At 36.7% G+C, this 18003-nt stretch overlaps 1 protein-coding gene across 1 annotated transcript in view; it reads left to right on the forward strand.

The window, feature by feature from the left end:
* The window catches only part of NAALADL2 (N-acetylated alpha-linked acidic dipeptidase like 2), a 214673-nt gene that overhangs the window by 98833 nt on the left and 97837 nt on the right, over positions 1-18003 (forward strand). The gene's annotated exons all lie outside the window — the stretch shown is intronic.

Below are 18003 nucleotides of genomic sequence, written 5' to 3' on the forward strand. Positions count from 1 at the left end.
ACAATTTCTGTCATTCTTTGAGGGTAAATGAGTTGTAAGAGATGTCCTCATAACACAGATATCATTGCAAATTTACTGGTTTTACCTTACTCAAAATATTTATAGAGGAGAGTGGTTTAATATTTTAGTAATTATTATAATAGAAATTGCCTCAAACTCAAACATGTTCTGTATCTGTCATTTGTGACGCTGCATTTAAACTCTTTTTGAAAGTCTTATCCTGCCGGGGGAAAAAAAAAAAAAAAAAAAAAAATAAAAGAATAAAGCAGAGGGAGTAAAAGAGAAAAAGAAATGAATGTTTAAATAAATCCCCATAAAACATCCAGATACAGACCTGAGGCACTGGACTAGATTTTCATGTGAACATGTTTCTGTTCCAAATATGAAAACATGGATTTCCCTTTAGCTAAAAGCTGATGCGGTTTTTTTTATATATCCAGTTTTAAATAAAGTAGAAGAAAGTCTTTGGCCTTAAATTTCAGTGATGAAGAGGATGGTTTATTTTTAGCTTCTACTGAACTGCATTAGTAGAATTTACCAAGCAATATTTGTTATGATTTAAGGCTTGAAGGAGCACTTCTGCAGCCGAATTACCTTCTTGTTCTAACTGTAATTGTGCCCATACATTGCATTTCTGACTGGGTGTAGGTGCTAATTTCAGTACTCATGCCTGTGGTGATTTGAGTGTGAGACCAATTAGAAGCACAAATGGGTAATTAGTGCTCCAGTATGTTTAGGCAATGTACAGCAATCACACCTACTTCTGTTTCAGGTTCTCCCCTGGTGCTGTCCTTTGTCTCAGATGCAGAAGTCACTTCTGGAGGGAGTGTACTGGAGGAAATACATGTTGCAGTTTCTAATATTGCCTTCTGATATTGCCTTCCCAATACTGCTAGATAATGATGCTCCAGTTGTGTGGAGTGCTTCCTAAAAAATGCTGATGACTCTTCAGTCCATTGGTCTGATTGAGGCTGGTGGCTGTGCAACATCTTGCATGTGCAATTTGCAAAAACTAAGCTTTATTCAGTAAATTGTCCTCAACAAGAGACTGTGAATGTTCTAATTGCAGAGACTGACTTGCTCATCCAGAAAAGTTCAGTTCACAGGGCAACTCTGAACTTACTTGAGCTGAAGAGGGGAAGGAAATGCCTGACTCCTGTGGAAGGAAAGCTTCAGTTGTTTCAGAAATGTCAAGGCTGAGAATATCAGGCCAGTGACTTCTGTGCCCCATTGGTGGTGTGCTTTTCTTATGCTTGCATCAATCATTTTCTTTGAATTATCATCTGGTGTCTTTTATTTTTGTGTTGATAAAGAAAACAATAAGGCTCCCACTGTTAAATACTTGCTATAGATTACATCCTTCCTACCTTTTTTCAGTTCCTTTGTTACATTTTACCCATTTGCTGGAATTTTTAGTCTGGGGGCTTGCAGTTGGAACAATAGTCCAGCTGAGACTTTGTGTGCTTGAACAACTGAGCTGTGAATGTACCTCATGTAGGGTATTCACACTGCTTATTTGGGATGAAAACTTATTTATGTGTGTGAGGGGACAGCAGCCAATTTTGCTTAGAAAACAGGTATTATGTTATTGGATACTTCTTTTATTTTCATTATTACGATTTAAAAGATGCCCTTCAAAAACTTGTCCACATACTTTTGGGTTTGCTTAGATTTAATAAAAGAGTAGAGCTGGGTGTAGAGAATATCATTAATACTGGAAATCCTAGATAATTACTGGAAAACTTGATAATTAATGAATGCTTTTAAATGCATTTACAGTTCAGTCATGACAATGGTGCATGCTACAGCATGTCAGGGATGTGTTTTTCATATATTTGTACCAACATAGTATTGACAACTCAAGTTCTTTGCTTCCTCACTGTAATCTTTGTTGCCCTTTACTACTTCAATTGAAAGACAACAAATTGGCTCCTTCAAATCTCTACACATTCTATCCAGGAAGCTAAATCAAAAGAATGTTAATTTTATACCTACAATTTTATTGCCTTCTGTTCAACTTTTTTTAAGGCAAAAATTCGTGCTTTAGAAGGGCTGAGGTGTTTAGCAGAAGTCCTTTTAGTTGGTCTGATATGTTCAAGCCTTTATGTACTCATTGGAAAACTGGGGTGCATTTTATAAAAGCCCAAATACTGAAGAATGAAGTCTTATGCTCCAAATTGACATAAGATTAAACGCTCGTTCTTCCAAATCATGGCTGAAAAAACAACTGTGTTACATATAAAAAGTGTTTGCAAAGCTTGTTATTGTATTTAACGAAAAATGAAAATGAGTAATGTCTTAGTCAACAAAGATTAATTCATGGAGTAAAAATTTTAGGAAGCACCTGCCATTTCTTTTTTAGGATAAAAATAAGGAGAGGTTCCTAGAACTGCAGATACAGTTCAAAGTTTTGGGCATTTTAAAGTTTAGGCTTTTGCTGTTGACTTGAGAGTCAGAATTTTGTGGAATTTTCCACCTCCGAATTGCTGCAAGGTCAAGTTAATAGAGATAAAAAATGTCACATCTGTGTAGCTGGTGCAACAGCATTTCAGAAAATGATTTGAAGTTGGGTATTTGGGAATTAATTCAATTTGCCAATGCATGTCCACACATCCTTCTCCCCTGTCATTACCTCTGCTTATACTATTTTCTCTATTATCATACAGGGCCAGTCTTCCCTTTGGATTAGATACTATTTTCTGTGAAGATTTAGTAAAATCCCACTAAAATACAGAGGGAGCTCATTCTTTTCCCTTTGAAGAAGTTGTTGATGCGTACACTGCAACAGCTATATTTGGTTTTTATTTTTTAGTCTAATGCTCAAACACTGTTTTGTCTACAGCTGACTGATTTTTGATGCACACATTTTTCACCATTAGCAATGTAAAATATTTTGCACTGCATCCATCCGTCCATCCATCCATCCATCCATCCATCCATCCATCCATCCATCCATCCATCTCTTGGTGGGACCTGCAGTATTTACTTCAGGAAGGGTCAGTAATTTGTAAGACCTGGCTGAACCCTTTTGGATCTCATTAGCAGCCAGACTGCTGTCTAAATTAGCCTCTCCGAGCAAGCAAAATTCAAGCTGAATTTCTCCCTTCCTTATTCTGCTTTCTTGTTTGTGTTTAAAACTTCTTCCTGTAACCATTAGGAAGACATGAGGGAGAGAAGGCTCATTTTAGCCTGTCATTGTGAACATTTTGCTCTTTATTGTCCCTTGCTTGATATTGATTGTAGACTAAGCCCCACAGTTGTTTGAAAGAGAATCTTCAGCTGGAAGTATGAGAATTCTCTGTGGAACTGGCCAGCTTTCCCTGCTATTCCTTCTACCTTGATCTACATTTACTTTTATGTTCAATTACTATTATTTTTTAAGAAATAATACTATTCATACTATCCTAGAGGTGAACTTCTGTCCAAATACACATATTTATTATTAAAGATAATTTTTGTATAGTTAAATGTTTTTTTTCTAATGCAAGAGCAGTAATTCTTTTGTAATCTCAATGAAACTTGTATTTTACACTTCTGCAGAAAATATCTCTGGGGTTTTTTTTTGTAAATTGTATGTTTGTATTAGAGATGCTGAACTCAGGTGTTGGAGGAAAGGGAATATTATAACTGGTAGTGGTGCTGTGCTGGTGCAAGATAAACTCAATCCCTTGCTTTAGGAAGGAGTAGCTGTAATCTCGGATTTTGGGCAGTGTTTGTACACTTTGCCATGTTCCTGTTTAGCCACTGGAACTGGTTTTTATCTGTAAACTATTTATTTAGAGCCCTGCTTGTTTATGAGAAGTGTTCCATATAGATTGGCTTCATGTGCCAAACTGTGGAAATCCTCTGGTGTAGCTTTCACTGTTCTTTTAAAATTTATACAGACAGGAAGCACCACAGCTGGAAGTATCCTTGGTGTGGAACTTCATGGAGCAACACTTGAGCTAATGAGGGGTTTGTATTTATAGAAGTTGCTCTAAAGAGGCACTTAGAGTTTCAGAAATTGGTCTTAATTATTTCAGACTCTTGATTATTCAATGTACCATGTGCTTTTCTGATCTGAGGAAATTTCCAGCTGCCTGCTGCCAGCCCTGATTCAGGTAGTTGGTTGTTGCAAGTGTTATCTGATCATAATAAAAATATATAATATATAATAATAACAATAGAAATAGTTTCTGCTGCAGGGAACAGAGAGGTTTCTGGCAGGTTGTGCAAAATTTGCCATCTGTGTATCTCAGTGTATTTATGGTTAAGAGATGGGTTAAGGAGGATGCACTATAGAATTTCTTGCCTTGCAAGAACTCTTCCACATTAGTTATGTCCTTCAGGAGCTGCCCTGGGTATGGAGTCAAATAACAGTTTCACTTTCTCCTTTGTCTCAATGAATTCCCTTTGGAAATACTTCAGGGGAAGCAGAACCTTTGTTTGCTGAGGTTCCTAATGTAAGTTCCATGCACACTGAATGTGGCCAATATTTGTCAAAAACCCCCACAAATTTATTCCAAGAGCTCTGAGGAACATTGTGAAAGATGATTTTAAGAAGCTTTTGATCTAAGTGGAATGACTTCATAATTAATCAACCCTTGGCATGAGATGTGTATCCTTCATAGAACACATTTTGAGTTGCAGCTTGAAAAATGTGATTCCATGCAGAGCCTAAAGAGCTCATTAATATAAAGGACTTCAAGTAAAGGCTTGAAAAAAACCCACAACAATAATTGAGTTATAACCACATTGGTGGTTACTTAGAGAGATTTGTGTTGTGTTGATTTTCTAGGAACAGAAGAAAATTGTTTCATTTTATAATACAGTAACCAGAATATAGGAAACCAACACTTATTAGCACATTTCCAAGCAGTGGTAGAAAAACACCTTTCATAGAGGAAACACACTTAAGCTAGAGGTTAACTAGCAAAGTTTGAAATATTTACTTACTTAGAGTAGGAGACAGGAAAGTATTGAATAAATTTAAAAGAAAGTATAATTAAACCAATTAATCTAAGGTAATACCTTATTCTGCTCAATAAGCTCTGATGAGAAAATTATTAAACAAATTTGCATATGTAGAAAAAAATCTGATTTCGACATTAAATTATATAGGTTTATAGATACATGAAGTTTCATCAATACAGGTCTAATACTATCTAATTATATGTACAACAGCATTCTGTAAGGAAGATAAATAATAGCCTGTAGCAAATTTGTATTAATATATTAAGTAATTTGGGTGATTGATTATTTCAGGTTTTCTTTTTCTGTGTTTTCTCTGAGCCCATTAACACTTTCCAGGAGTCAGTGCCACTTTTTCAACTCCTACTTATAAGTAGGATTGGATTTTTGTGAAAAATGAATAAAGTAAGAGGCTGGGTTTTTTTAAAGAAATACTTTCCTTCAATTCTGTGTTTTCTAGCAAATCAGTGCAAGCATCAGTCCTTTTACATATATGTGTCCACTTATTTAAATGTATTTATCATCTCAGCAGCTGGCTTCACTCAGCACTGGTGACTGTGACTGTCAGGAAAGTAATGGAATGTATTTCAATATTCCTCAATATTCCCTCTCTGTACTTCATTCTGAGCTACAATTTCAGTTTATTTTTAGAGATAATCAGGACTCTGAATTGCTTAACAAGATTAAACTGAAATTGAAGAAAATTTAATTTTAATTAAAATAGAGTTGTAGCAAAGCAATAGCTCACACTTTTTTATGTAGTAGATTTTTGCTTCTTACACAGCATTAAATTACTTTGCCACATAATTATTGTATTGCTCTTTGTGCAAAAGCCACAAGTGAAGTAAAAGCATGGTAGAAAAGATCAACTCTACTTACAGCCTAAAATAGTATTTTTGCCCTCTAGTCTGTTATTACTTAAATATTAGGCTTGTTTACTGCAGTTGAAGTGCAGGCAGTGAAATTGGTATCCTGATATCAGCCTGATGTCTTGTAAAGGGGCACTTGAATTTTTGCCTTATAATGAGCGGTGATGGACAACTCAACTGCAAAGCCACTTCTGTCTCCCTGGCTGAAGTGCCCTTATGCACCAGGTTTGAGAATGAGTGTTGACTGCATGGGAAAATCATATTTGATCTTTGAGTGCCTTTAAATATTTGTTTCTGAGCAGCAAAAAGATACGTGAGGGCAAATTTCAACTTTCTTACAGCACTATTGACAGGAAATAGTTTATTATAAAGCTGCAAATGCTAGTTTGCAGTCTTGCATGAAATACAGTACCTGTGACAATAAAGAATGGTGCTACATGGTGTAGAGGCAGTCACAACATGAATCATCTGTCACTTCAGCAAAACAGTGCCAATTGAATTTACAAATGTGGCATCTATTTATTTCTACCAGCCCTGAGAAGGAGACGAAATGAAATGGAAGTGATGATTACTTGTGACACATTCCTTTTATGAAAATAACTTCTTTAACTCATGTTGTTGCAACAGACCATGTGTTCTTTTTATTTGTGTTTCTTTCAGTGAACCGTATTTCTGTATATTTACTGGGGCTTTTACCTATCAATATGATGGAGTTGTGAGCATCTGCTACTTGCAGTAGAGCTGTGGTGGTGGCTCACCAGATTTGTGTGTCCTTGAGTAACTTCAAGGAAAAAGAACCATGGAAATGAATTGTGGCAGTAAATAGAATCAGAACATAAACAACACTTAGGGCTACATTATCAAACATGTTTTGATACAAGTGCTGAATGAACTTTCCAGTAATGATTAAGTGATGTAGGAGGGTGATGCTGTGCCTTTCTCATTGCAAAAAAATCTTGGTGAGGTTTGTGTTAATACAACAGCACATCAGAGCTGTGCTGCCAGGTGAGATTGGTGTGCCCAGACTGTGCTCTCCAGAAACACAGCACTGGCAGCTGAGGGCTCTCTGGTTCACGTGGGGTGTGTGTGTGAGCACACCTGTGTGTTTGCAGGCCATAATAGTCTGTGGAGGCTCTGTGCCATCACTCTGCCCTAGTTCACAGTCAAAGGACCAGATAAGATGGAAGAGATCTCCAGCATCATGGAGTCCAACCTTTGACCACCCACCAGGACCACTCACCACCGTGTCAACTAAACCAGGGCACTGAATGCCACTTCCAGTCAATTCTTGGACATCTCCAGGGATGGTGACCCCACCATCCCCATGGGCAGCCCCTTCCAGGGTCTGACCACCCTTTCAGTGAAGAAATTCCTCCTGATGTCCAACTAATAATTGAACCAGAAGCCTGTATGAGATGATTTTACCATAATATCCAGGCACACACACAAATTATGAGTCCCAAATACTTCGACAATTCAGGTCTATGTCTGTACATCTAACTTCAGACATGTCAAGTCTTCTTGGTAGCTGTGCATGCTGTGTGGATCTTTGAAACCTTGAGATCCCATTCTTCAGAGACAGATGTAGTCCTTGGGGATGTCAGAGAAGAATAAATTTCAATAGTAAGCTGTTGAAAGGGAGGGTGTTTATTAGAACTGTCCACATGTATGAAGTTGTCAAGATGCCACCACTGCAAATATCTGTAACTTTGATGAATAAATGAAACAAGGAATGTTGTGCTTGTTACTAACCTTCAGAATAAGCTGGCCCTCTTCTTGGTAGAGTATTTTGCACATAGTTTGATTTGTGTATCTTCTATGGACCTGCATGTTTTTAAAGAAGTGCCAGGTCCTCTGCAGCTTCAGCTTGTGAAAACAATTTACTTGCTGCAAGCTCTTTGCTAGTACTTATTCTATTTCAGTAGCACACATTTTATAACAACCAAGAAAATTAGAGGAGAGTTGTGTTCAGTGGTTTAGCTCAGGTGCAGTTGCTGTGAAGGGCAAGATTTGCATAGGCATTTCTGTCCTTGTAGATTTTATGTTGTTCTAGGTATCATTTAAATTTCTTTAAACTTCAGCGTAATGGTCAAAATGAAACCATTGATTTCTTCTCCACTGCTCTTTTGGGATTCTTCTGACCTATGCTCCCTGTAGAAATAGGAAAAAAATAGGGGAATGGGTTTCCTGCTGTGGCTGTGACCTGGGTGAGCTCTGCACATTTAACACTGTGGGAAGGAACAAAGGATGGCTCCGTGTCCTTCTGATCCTGTGGCAAGACCTGAGCTGGGAAGGGAATGTTCTTTGGGAGAGAGTTTTTTATTCCTCTTAAAAGGAGAAGGGACTTAGGTGAGTCAGGGTAACATTTGTGTTCATTATAAACTTTGGCAGGCTTTGGGCCTGCCTAGAGAATGGGAAAAATCTGTGGAACTTCTCTGCTAATATTTTGCTTCTGAAATGTAATATTTCTGCAAAATAGCGCATGTAGAAGCAGAAAAAATTAGAACGTGGTGCCTGTTTTTCAATATTTCGGTTTCGGTCCATAAAGTTCCTGTTGTTTTCCATGTTCATTTTTCATTGTTATAGCACTCTATTTTTTCTTTGCCTTTCCATGTTCTTTATTCTGTTATAGCATTTGGTCTTTTGCAGGTCATTCTTTGTTTAAAAACCTGATATCCCAAACACCACTAGCAGGTTCCTTCTGCATTATTCTGTATATGAATATAAGCTATCAAAAATATTGATTTCCCCCCAGAAAAAAACCTTGGCAACACTTTTAAAATTAGTTTAAAATAACAATTCAAATTACAATATACTTATTTTCTGCTCAATTTTACTAGCTATAATTTGCAATAATCTCCACTGTGTTTGTGGAAATGTTGTTCTTACTATTTAATTTGAAAAATAATCCTAAGTAGCATATTTTAAAAATGCGTGGAGGAATATATGTTTATCACTGATTCATTTAAAACATGGCCTGAAATCCAATATTCTGAAATGCTGCTGCTGCTCTACTTATTCAACAAGGATTTATTTCTTTCAAGCGTCACCTTATCTTCTGTTTTCTTACAAATTTTCTTTGCTTCTGATCTTCCTGACTCAAATTGTCCTTGAATTTCAGGGAGTTTAAGCTAAACGTTAACCAGCTCCTCAACTCTGTTATTTGAACAAAATTAATTTTTCATGCTCATCTCAGGTTACACAAACTTGTTTGAGGATGCAAAGCTCCTTACAAGAGATGGTTCAGAAATCATTTAGGGCCAAGGGCTGCGTTTGGAGTTTGGAATGAATATTCACAGAAAATGTGCTGTTGTGCACAAAACAAGATCCAGTTCTCCTGGGTGTTTGTAATCGCCTTCTGAAGCCGAATCCAGCAGCAGCACGAGTCAGCATGAACATAATAAAACATTGCAAATACATGAGCAAGTTATTAAGTAAATTAAATACCAGTGTTCATATCTCTGAGGAGCGCTGCAAATAGATTATGGTTTGTTTGTCTCTGTTCTGTAATCCAAGAAATAAACCAAGATGTGTTACAAGGATTTACATAGATTCACAATTTTAGGAATTTCTGAGCATAGCACTTTTTCCTCTCTGTACTATCAACAGGATTAATGGGGGTCTTGAGAACACCTGTATCTTCATTTCAGGAAACTGTCATTTGAGATTGATTTACCAGGTTATTTCTTTTTGTTCAGTAATTTTAATCAGATTATTACTGGTACATGACCGCATATATCTACTTTATCTGATCTTGAGTGTTGAAAGATTAATAAAGATGAACTGAGGACTTTGAACACTTCCATTGCAATCTGGCTTTTTAAAACCATTGATTCTTCTCTGTATTTTTTGATTGGGTGAAAGCCCTTTAGAACAAAATAAAAGCAGATAGAGATTATATTTTTTAACTTCTTGTATGCCTTTGATGCATATAGTCAGAATTTAATGTGAAAATTAGCATCACTGCAGTTCCAATTGCATGCTCTACCAAAACAGATCTAAATGATGTTAACATATTTAGCATTGCTAGACATGCATTATTAGTAGACTTATCTTCTTTTAAAAAATTTTTGACGTTAATATCATGCAAGTAAAATTAATACTGCAGCTTCTTTAAACTGCTAAAAGAGCAGATGCATATTAATTATTTATTATTTTCAGCCAGAATATTAGAAGCTTTCTTTTCTTAAATGGTTCTCTTGAAGTATGCTATAATTCTTTAAAAAAATTAGAGAAAAATTGTAATATGAAGATTTTTCTTTTTTTTTTTTTTTTTTTTTTTTAATCTCACCCAGGCTTTTGGATTGATGTGCATATCTAAGTGTCATCCTGTGTCTGGCCGTGACTTTGGGTCCTAGAGGACATGCGTATCCCCTGGAATTGTGGCTTGGGAACAGGAGGCTTTGGGTTGAATTGCAGGAACTCCTGCCATGCCTTCCATATCCTCATCCAGCTGACCTCTTTGCTCATTTATTTAAGGGCACTGATTTTTGGAGTGTGCTGATCTGGTTCTACACATGGCTCCTGAAACAACTGTGCTGCCACAATTAAACTGTGCTGAAGCCAAAGTGTGGCTTTCAATGGTTACAAACAAATCCGGAAGCATGCATCAGAGGTGTTTATTATTTTAAAAAAAGCATCCTGTACCACAGATAACATATGCAATTTTATTTCATGTTGTCCTCCAAATATGTACAGACAGCATGTGATTGTGAGTCATTGCAATGTTCACTACATGCTGTAAACAAAATAATTGTCACCCTAAACCTGTCACTTTCGGCGTTTTCTTACAGATTTTTTATCTCCATTCTATTCCTTCCAGAGTACTATAGGGCTTTTATTATTTTTAATAACAATAAATCTCATTATTGTGAGTAAACAGGAATCTGTGCTTCTTCATAATCAGAATAAGCATGGTATATGTTACCTGACGTGTTCTGGCAGCTACAAACCTATTTTGCATAAAGCAAGACCCTTATTTTACTATATTTAGTCTCTATCATCACTGGAGGAAAGGAAAACTCTGTCAGTGTCTCATTTCCACGTTTGTTGTTTGTTCCATCTATGGTGGCCATCACCAAGGTTTACTTTATGAGGGAACAAGCTCCAAGACCAGTCTGGTAATGTGCCAGAAGTTCCTTATTTTTTGAATGGTTAACAGAAAACATAATTCATGCAGGAGGTTCTGTGTGCCCTCTTTGCTGCTGTGACTCCATGGTCCCACTCCATTGCAGGATACTCCTGCTTGGCTGCCTGGATCAGGAGAGAGAAATTTATTTTTTTTTCACCCCCCAGTGGAACTGATAACAAATTCCATAATGTGCTTTGCCACTTGAATTGAAAATGTTCTGTAATATATCAGTTTTAAAATCCATCTGTGCCAAGCTTAGTTCATCAGTTTGATTTGTGTTCCCTCCTGCAGACTCACACACACATGAGCTTCCCTCCAGATTTCAGTTCAAGAACATCCTATGGCTAATTTTCTGGGAGCAGCAAACAGGTACCTTTCACACATAGGCTTGCAGGTACAGGATTCCTGAAGTAGTTTTCCCTAAGATAAAGATTGAAAAAAAAAAAGTCCAAATATGTGTCTGGTACTTGATAATTTGGATTGTGCAGTTATTCTGAACATCAGAGCAATAGCTTCAAATAGTTCTGCTGAACTCCAGTGGATTAATACCTCTGCATAATTTAGGAAAGTAAAAGGTATCAAATTATTATCCAAAATAGGATTTGGATAGAATGGTTGCAGCAGTTTGTGCTCAGCTTTTTAAAAGCTTGATGGTTCTGAGTATTTCCAATTTTTTCAGCACTGATTATTTCCATACACCCCCCCTTACTGTGGGTTGTACCTATATCTTGAATTTAATGGCAGTAGAAGATGCTAAGCAGATGTTCTGCTATCAAGGACACCTCAAATAGAATCCAGAATTAAATACAAAAGTACTGAGTATGCTGGTTTGAATTCACTATGGATGGAAAACAATAAGTTGTGCAGAAACCTAAATATATGATTATTGGATTTTTTTAAAAAAATAAGCTTATTTTTAAAGCATCAAGGGATGTTTATTTTTGGTCTTGTAACCCATAAAACTTCTGCCAACTCTTTAAAATATCCACCACCACTGTTAAAATGTTGGGCAGTGTTTTGTTTTTTGGTTTTTATTTTTTTGGTCACATGGCCAAGCCTTCTGTCTGTTGGTAGAAAGTTTCTTTCACTTTCAGTAGTGAGACAGGCATTTGGTAGCACAGGAAAACCTGAGAATTGTCTTGTCCTTTCTCTCCTGTTACATTCCATTGTTAGTAGAACATAAAAACATGTTTGAGCTATTTGAAATGTGCAGAAGAAATGTTCTTTCCTTTTTACAACTTAGTGGTTACACAATTGTAGGATACTTAAAAAGGAAAAATTTTACTTCATGTCAGTTGGTGGGGAAATGTTACATAATGTTGCTCTATTTTGGCCACTTCTATGTCATTTTAATTATCAGCCACCACAATGAGCTAAGTGGAAATGGGGAATTCAAAATAGTGAGAGCACTGGGGAATGTTGTTTGGTTTTCTTTTTATTCTTGCCATTTTATTAAATATTCTCAGAAAGGAGCAGGGAAATTAGTGAGATGGTTTTGCATCAGTGTGTCAAAGCAGTTTTACTTTTACACAATTCACGTGTTGCTTTTTATTCTTTGTATCTTAAAAAGAAACAAGAGTGACAGTATTTTTAAAGTACATTAAGTAGGCATTAAGACAAGAGTGATTTGCAGTGAGAGAAAGGGGAGTGATGTTTTTTTTTTTTTTTTGTCTTTCATGGCAGTTAAGCACATTTCTTGTGAGGGAGGGAAAAAGATGACAGCAAGTTCTGGAGGGTTTGGGTATTTTTCATATTAACTATAGAATATTTAGATTTATTTTTAAGGATGGCAAAAATCTGTGTAAAGAGACAGTCTTGAGTAATACATACACAGATTTGCATCCACTCTGTTGACAAAATGTTATGTGAACAGAATGGAGTGAATATATTCTTTGAAGCAAACCAGTATTTCTGTAGGGTTCTGGTTTTCTCTGTGTATCAGTGATGTATTATTATTATTATTATTATTATTATTATTAGGGGACTTTATCACAGGTGGTATGGTATCTTCCGTTTTCTTTTAAACGTTTTGTTAACTCCTAACGTCATGAGAATGTGACTTTAAAAAAGAAGGTATTATAAAAAATTCTTTTTATAACTATCAGCAATGCTAAGAACAAATTGCAAAATGTGTTTTAGATCCTTTCTGAAAACTCTTTGTTTCTCTTCGAGGTGATGCTCACTGCCTTTCAGTTCTGTATTTTCTGTAAATGTGCATAAACCTTTCACAGGCACAGCCATCTTCCTCACCCACATCTCCAATCACTACATAGTTCTGAGCATCCCCTGTCCATTTCTGGCCATGCATCCTGAAATGCAAGCTGCCACACAGTGCTGTTGTGATTCATCATCTCATGCTCCATTGCCTGTAAAGCTGCTTTGAAATCTTCTGGCTGTTGGTAAAATCCCTGGTTGCAGAATTTCAAACTTTTTTTTTTATGAAAGAGAAGCAAATGTTTTTCTCTTCCTCCATATTTCTACCAGTGGTTAGTGAAGCAAAGCACTTCAAAACTGGCATATGTTCCACTTTGCAATTCTAGTGGATCATTCATAGAGAAGTGAATAAAGACATAACAGGAAACTGCTTATTACCAGTTCTACTCTGTAGGCGCCTGCTCCAGATTCTGCTTCTCTTGAGTAATTTTTTTCTGAGCCAGGTTTTTTTGTTTGTTTCTTTGTTTGCTTTTTCTTTTCCTTGCTGAAATATGAAAGTTTAAAGTTATGGTCTTCTCCTTGGCATTAATAAAATCCATTCATACTTCCATTTTAAACACCTTGGACTGTTTTTTGTTAGAGGAACAGGTCTCTGTTTGACTAAATATGCAGAAAAACCTTCATGTGACTTTGGTGAGCAGTTGGGGAGTGCTTTCCCAGAATTTCCTGTTCATAACTGCTTGCAGAACAGCACCAGTTTCTCTGGGTCAGTATTCTGACTATATCCACTTTCAGTAAGAAATAACAGCTAGAATGAGTTTCTTTGTTCAAAGAGAAAATTTATGAAGGCAAAAAATATGTCAGTGACTTTGAGGTAGCAGGTGGGTCTAGCAGAGATTAAATGGGATGTGTAGGCTTAATTGAAGGCTGCTTTTTTAAATTAGAAGAGTCTCTTTTAAAAATGGACATGGGGACAGCATTGCAAGCTGCTGTAGATGGAAGATTTAATCAAGTAGCTGCTGCTTAGCAGAATTATGGTGGTGTAAGGTCAGTACCCAGAGCCTTCCTGTTGTAGGTGCTGCTCAGCTCCTTGCAGCTTCTATCTTTAGTTAGATAAAAGCCAGAAAAAACAGATAACCTGATGTTTCAGAGAAATAGAAGCAGATCATTGTGACTGGCTGCAGGACAGCCAGTGGGAGCTAACAGCTGTTGGATGTTACCAGCAAAGATGGAGGGAAGCTGGGTAGGAGTTCAAAGCACAAATAACATAAATGTCTATGACATGTCAGTTTATACATCTTTGGGTTTGTCATACTTAATACAAGATCAAGTGCTGACAAAGGACAGTGCAGAATGTGCCCTGGGAATGAATAAATGTAGGAATGCCTCTTTCATAGGAATGCATTACACCAACTATTCACTTCAGGAACTGAGTGACAGAATCATCTTATTTGACCAAATGCACACTATTCTATCTTTTATGCTCTAATTTATTCCCATCACGAGCTGTGAAGTCCTGCTTGGAGTGTCTATTTTCAGCATAAAACTGTTTGTCAAATTTCTATTAAGCTTAAGGTGAAAAATTAATGAGCCATTCACTTCAGATATTTCAAAACTAATAGTGCTGTATTATTAATGCAGCAGAAAGTCAAAGACGTGGGTATGTACAATTATTGCTTGGTGTTCACTCAGACTACTTTTTTCTGTCTTTGTTTTTGGGGGAATATCATTAAAACAGTGTTTTAGGTCATAGAAGGAATTATTTTGATGAATTCTGTCAGTAAGCTTTTTTGACAAAAAGTTGTTAACTTTTTGTTTTATCTGATCCTGGCAGAAGGTGCCTTGAATAAACACAAAATGGTGAAATACAGTGTTCTATCCAATCTTCCTTTGAATCTGGAATTTAAACAAAAATGAACAGAAAGTTGATTCGTATAACACAAAGCTTCTTAGAGAAATGCAAATAAAAGACTATTCACATAATACTGAGGAAGCTGTGGGTGAGCAATTATTTTGGGCTAGAGAAGTCTGACATTGTGACTAACTCTGATTTTTCAGTCTTCAAAAAGTCACAGAAATGATGATAAAATTGTACCTTGGCTCAGAACTGAATAGGGTGTAGTGGACAGGTGTTACTATTAAATTCAGAAATGTCAGAGCACGTCGTCAGTAGCAGTAAGTTAAGTGATGGAGCACTGTGAAATGCTGGGCTGGGGGAGTGTGTCCCAGGCTGAGCAGTGTGGAAACTGGTGCTCAAGGTTTGTGCTTGCATTGAAAAAGAAAACACAAACCACAGTCACTGCAGAAGTAGAAATTCAGACCTTGCTTTCTGTGCAGAAACTTTCTAAAGATTGCCTCTTTTTTGTGCTCCTAAAATTAACTTAAAAATTGATTTTTGTGTTTTCCTCCTCGCTTTGCAGTAAGTTCCCCAGGGACTTTCTGAAATTAATAGTGGTTCTAGGCCTGGCAGAGTTACATTGTTAGACTTGCAGAGAAGAAGGAATTCTGCTTCTTGCAAGAGTTTCATGCTATAAAACTAAATTTCATTAGAAGCAACATGTCAAATTTAAATTATCCTTCAAGCATTTGTTGTTCCCACAGATGCTGAAGGGCTTGGCATCCAGCAAGAATCCCCAAGTTCTTTTAATGTGTTGGTTTCTTTCTGAAGTTACTCTGCACTGTTTCACTGTCACTACAGCACCAGACCCATGAGTATTTTAAACCTGAATGATTAGGCTTTAAGTAGCAGCCCTGGAAATCTCCAGGTTTTTAAATGTGCACTGGAGAGATTGGTCTTGGATTGGTTCACTTTTGAAATCTGGTCATGATGCACATTGCTTTCCTCAGCCTCCTTAACAAGTGGCAATTAATAAATGCCTGGAAGAGGGAAGGAAATTGGGTTTTTTTTTTGGTTTTGGGGTTTTGGATTTTTTTTAAAGCATTTTTAATATTATTAATATTAATATTCCAGTAGTAGTTTTTTCTCTGTTATTAGTTCATCAGGCTTAGTTACTAGAGAATTTTACAGAATTTAGTTCTGGAAAAGATGTCAAGAGGTCATCTAATGTAGCACCATCCCTCAGGGAGGGCATCAGCCATATCTGCATCATTCCTGACAGATGTTTGCTTACACTTTTCTCTAAAAATATTTCAGTTTAAGATATTTTATCACTTGCCTAGGCAAGTCTTTATGAATTCCTCCTATTAGAAAGTTTTTCTTCCAGATAAATCTGCCCAGATAACTTAAATCTGCCTTTCTAAGGATTTTTTTTTCCTTTTTCTCCCATGCTTCAAACTCCATCTTCTGTTGTGAAATGATTCATTTTTAAATATGGAGGGGTTTCTCCTCTAAGGTGTTGTTGAAAGTGTGTCTTTCACAGGTTATTCAGGTGTGAAGCTCAAGTTGTGAGTAACTGGAGAAAGGAGAGATTTTTCTCATCTGAAACGTTTTGAGCTTCATTGCCCCTGTAATACAGTCTGCAGATTGACAAACACTGGACAGAAAATAATGTCTCAATTGCACATCTCTGATGGACTTTTTGGGATTCTTTTTGAGTGCAGAAACAGACTCTCAAAGCTTGACCGAACTGATTTTGCCATCACTTTACTGAAGTGACAACTCTAAGAGATTTTGAGCCCAGACCAACTTTGATGAAACAAAGCTTTTTTTTTAAATTATATTTTGAACCATCTTTATCTTTCCACCTAAAAATTTGTCTGATACTTTCAAACTGAGCACTGATCACCTTGCCACTGAGTATTAAAGGTGAACAACACCTTTTGTTTTTCCATAATGAAATGATACAGTTTTGATCAATTTTTTCATTAGGAATAAAAGTTTACTATAAAAAGTTTCATGAGTTTCTAGAAAAAAATAAATTAAAATTAAGGATGTATCTAGATTTCTTTTTTTTTTTTTTATACTGTGTTTCAGTAACAACAGTCCTGATAGTAGTTCCATAGAATATCATTTGAAACATGCTGCTGATTGCTGATAGCTTCCTCCCCTTGTGCCTGCAGTCCCAGGGAATTTAAAGGATGCTTTTGGGTAGTAAAGAACTCAGTGCTGACAGGAAATACAGTGTTTGTTTCACAGAGGTCTCAGGGAGAAGCCTTGTATTCTGAATCTCTGGTTGAAGGTTTGGGCACGATTCAGCAGGGGCAGGTACACGGTGAGGGTGTGCAGGTTGTGTCAGAGCTGTGTCCTTCCTGCCCAGGCTATCAGCCTCCCCTCCTTTTCCGTGCTGGGCTTTCCGTCTGCCAGAAGTGTTCCTGCTTTCCATGGGAAGAGATGATCCCCATATTAGGTCAGCTGAAAGAGCTGAGGAAATAGCTGTTTTTTTCCTGAAGTGTTTCAGAGCGTTTCTGTGTGCAAAGTTAGGTTTTTATTTTTCCCCACAGTTCTGTCAGTTGGTCTCCCAAAATTTCTCATTATCTCATCTGAAACCTTTCCATGGTCAGGTGTTAGACAGGCAGGTGTATGCAAACTCACTTTTTTTTTCAGTTAAAGGGAGATTTTACTACTTGTCATGAAACTGCTGGTATTGAGATGTTTCTGCTATGTCTGCTTAAGATGTTTCAGCTGTAAATGAAGTATTCTGATGCTTTCTGATCCATACCTTTCTCCACTCAATGTACCTGTTTAATACCTTCTTATTCCAGACCTCCTTCAGCTGTTCAGTTTTTACTTGAATTTGAAAGTTATTGCTGATCAGTTCTTCCATTTTTCAGTGATTCCTTTAACTACACACCAATTTAATTTGTTGTGTTTAATTTACAATCTAATATCTGCTCAGATTCATTTAACAGTTTCTTTCTTGTGGAACTATTGCCCAGATGCCATAATAGGTACATGTAATTTTGTAATTGATGTTCTTGCAGAAGCTTTTTAATTTATTT

The sequence above is a fragment of the Pyrgilauda ruficollis genome, unplaced genomic scaffold (assembly GCF_017590135.1).
Source record: "Pyrgilauda ruficollis isolate IOZ18807 unplaced genomic scaffold, ASM1759013v1 scaffold21, whole genome shotgun sequence".
NCBI classification, from domain to species: Eukaryota; Metazoa; Chordata; class Aves; order Passeriformes; family Passeridae; genus Pyrgilauda; species Pyrgilauda ruficollis.